The sequence below is a fragment of the Periplaneta americana genome, chromosome 12 (genome assembly GCF_040183065.1).
Source record: "Periplaneta americana isolate PAMFEO1 chromosome 12, P.americana_PAMFEO1_priV1, whole genome shotgun sequence".
NCBI lineage: Eukaryota > Metazoa > Arthropoda > Insecta > Blattodea > Blattidae > Periplaneta > Periplaneta americana.
The window spans coordinates 53,940,331-53,943,556 of record NC_091128.1 but is presented as its reverse complement, the minus strand read 5'-3'; the positions used below and the strand labels follow the sequence as shown (position 1 = coordinate 53,943,556).

At 33.7% G+C, this 3,226-nt stretch overlaps 1 non-coding gene across 1 annotated transcript; it reads right to left on the bottom strand.

The window, feature by feature from the left end:
* Positions 1–348: 348 nt before the first annotated feature.
* TRNAC-GCA (transfer RNA cysteine (anticodon GCA)) lies at positions 349–421 on the bottom strand. Its single transcript has one exon. It is a non-coding gene; the product is annotated as a tRNA-Cys (tRNA).
* Between the last annotated feature and the right edge of the window lie 2,805 nt (positions 422–3,226).

The following is a 3,226-nucleotide window of genomic DNA, read 5'->3' as shown; positions in this document are numbered from 1 at the left end:
ATGAGAGTTAAATTTATCAGTTGGGACATAAAAATCTGTCCGTATTTGAGAAGTGTCCGTATCTTGGAGGTGTACGTAAGGAGAGGTTTCACTGTATGCATATCACAATAGGAATAAATAAAAAGAAACGTAGTAAAAAATGCGTAATTTATAAGGTCTAGGCCTCTACAAAGTTTCATAACAATCCGTTGGAATGCAGAGGAGTTATTAATTTTATCCAGCTAGATTTGCGTTATTGCACACTATGCGACGTCTCACGAAAATTGGGCAAGTTTCCCTCTTGCTTCCGATCCAGCGTGTCCGCGCGCGTACTTCTATGGTAGATTAATATTAGAGGAGAAAAATTCGCTCCGGCGCCGGGGATCGAACCCGGGTCCTTGGTTCTGCGTACCAAGCGCTCTCACCATTGAGCTACGCCGAAGTCCAATCCACAGCACCGGATCGAACTCTCCTCCTCCAGTGTTTTTCCCTTTGTGACCTGACTCCAAGTTGGGCATGTATATTGACATTTTTTTATATTAAGTCAACTGCCATTGTACAAGGAGCGCACTCAGTTGAATGATTTGGTGGCCGAGATTCCACTGTAATCTGTACAGAAATATGCACTGATTGCTAGAAGAATTTACTAAAGATTATTATTTTTTGGTCCTACAGAATATATCTGTTATGATAAAATTAATATCAGAGGAGAAAAATTCGCTTCGGTGCCGGGGGGTCGAACCCAGGTCCTTGGTTCTACGTACCAAGCGCTCTCACCATTGAACTACGCCGAAGTTCAATCCACACCATCGGATCGAACTCCTCTTCTCCAGTGTTTTTCTCTTTGTGGCCTGGCTCCAAGTTGGGCATGTATGTTGACATTTTTTTTATATTAAGTCAACTGCCAGTATACAAGGAGCGCACTCAGTTGAGTGACTTGGTGGCCGAGATTCCACAGCAATATGCACAGTAATCTGTACAGAAATATGCACTGTTGTTAGAAGAATTTACTAAAGATTATTTTTTTGGCCCTGCATAAATATTCGCTGTTATAGAATAAACTTTTCAGACGGCATTTGAATCATCTAAACAACTAATTTAATGCACAGCACACACTTCAAACGTATTTAAAAGAATTACACATGAACACATGTCTTCTATCACTAACATTTCAGACTGTACTAAGCTGTGGCAACGACCAGTAACATACAGGCCCGCGCAGTTTTGAAGCATGAAGCAATCAGCGGTTGGGAACGCATTGCATTTATTTACTTAGGAAACCTCTATTCTGCAACTAGAAAATGAAAAATAAATGGACATACAATTTTTCCCGCCTTACAGCCTAAGAACAATCTAGCGAAATTCAAATTCCATAAGCGATCTTGGATTCCTTACTGAAGTCTGTAAGGATGTTGATCATCTCAATTGCAGACTTCAAGGAAAATATGAAATATAACTGAATCATCTATAGCCATAACTCAAAGTATATAAAAAATTACTGACACTTTATTCTTTAATAATCCACAAACTTAAATAAAAACGTACAATTTTACTTAAAACAGACATTCATATTTAGAATTATAATAGATGCATATTTAAAATAATTATGCCGAATGGTATTTACGAGATATAACTTTTTACTTAATTGCCAAAAAAACAAGTTAAGAGTCATGAGTCTATAGGACTCCATTGAAGCTTTTTAGTTGTAAATGCATTCCTAGACTGTTGAGATTTATAGAAATTCCAGCTTCTATTAAAAAAACACTATTTCGAATGTTACAATCGTTAAATAACATTTCTAACCACAAGAGTGAGGAACGCGTTTCTGATGATCCGGAGTTTCTCTCAGACGTGGTTCTATATCTGCTTGGTTGGGTTTTCCCGAAATTTTCCCAACCGTAAGGCGAATGTCAGGTAATCTATGGCGAATCCTCGGCCTCATCTCACCAAATATCATCTCGTTATCACCTATTTCAATGGCGCTAAATAACCGAGTACGGTAATCGACAGGGCGTCGTTAAATAACCAAATAAAAAAGAATGAACAATACTGCAACCTCAACTTTAGTTCCTTTTTTCAACTTTAGTTCCTTTTTCGTTAACAGCTGCCAGTGTTCAACATTTAAAATTTAGCGATAAATATAGACTAATAATACACAGTGAAAATTGTTTAGATCCCAAAAGTTGTAAATGTCCACCTTTGAAAGAAGCCACGTATGTCAAATATCTGGATATCATTATTGATCAGAATTTAAAATGGCCTCATCACATTACTTATCTTTGTAAGAGGCTTCGTAAAACAATTTATAAATTCGTTAATCTTCGATGCTACTTACCTATTAGAGTTCTACGAAATGTTTATTTGGCCATTATTCAGTCTATCGTTCAATATGGTTTAATTGTTTGGGGTGGAAGTACAAAAATTAATCTTAGTCCGTTAAATTTACTACAAAAACGAATAATTAAAATTTGTTTGAAGAAACGTTTCGATTATCCAACTAAATTAATTTATTCTGAATTTAATGTATTTAATATTGAACAAATTTATAAGTATACGCTGTTAAAATTTTATCATAAAAATCGTAATAAGTTTGTATTACAGACACACAATTATGACACAAGACGAAATATTAATTCAACATTAGTAGAACCTAAATGTCTCACATCTGCTGGTCTAAAGCATAGCATAAATTTTGGCCCTCGGTTGTACAATGATTTAACTAAATTACACCCAGAACTTCTAACATGTAACCCACTAACATATAACAAGAAAATTAGAAACGTGTTAATATCTTCAATTTGATTAAATAAATTTATAGCCTATGTGTATGAATTAATCAACCTATATTATATTTGTATTCTATAATTTTGAAATATATATTAGTCCTACTTTTCACGTGCGATATTATTCTTCTCTAGTGTTAATATTATATTATATAATTCCATTGCCGCTGTAATTATATTTTAGTTCCTATTTTATTTTACTTATTTATTTATATTATTATTATTATTATTATTATTATTATTTTTATTTTAATATTATATCTGAACTGCGACCGAGCACGAGCGCTGCTCATTCGGTCTCAAATTTTGTTAATACTACTGTATCTTCTTTTTATATTGCTTACATTATTTATATTTCTCTTTGGTTGTTTTGTAATTATATTTCTTTATTCTGTATATTTGAATTTAAATAAAAAAATTAAGATTTACCTTTTGGAAAAATTTAAATCACAGTTTACTGGTCA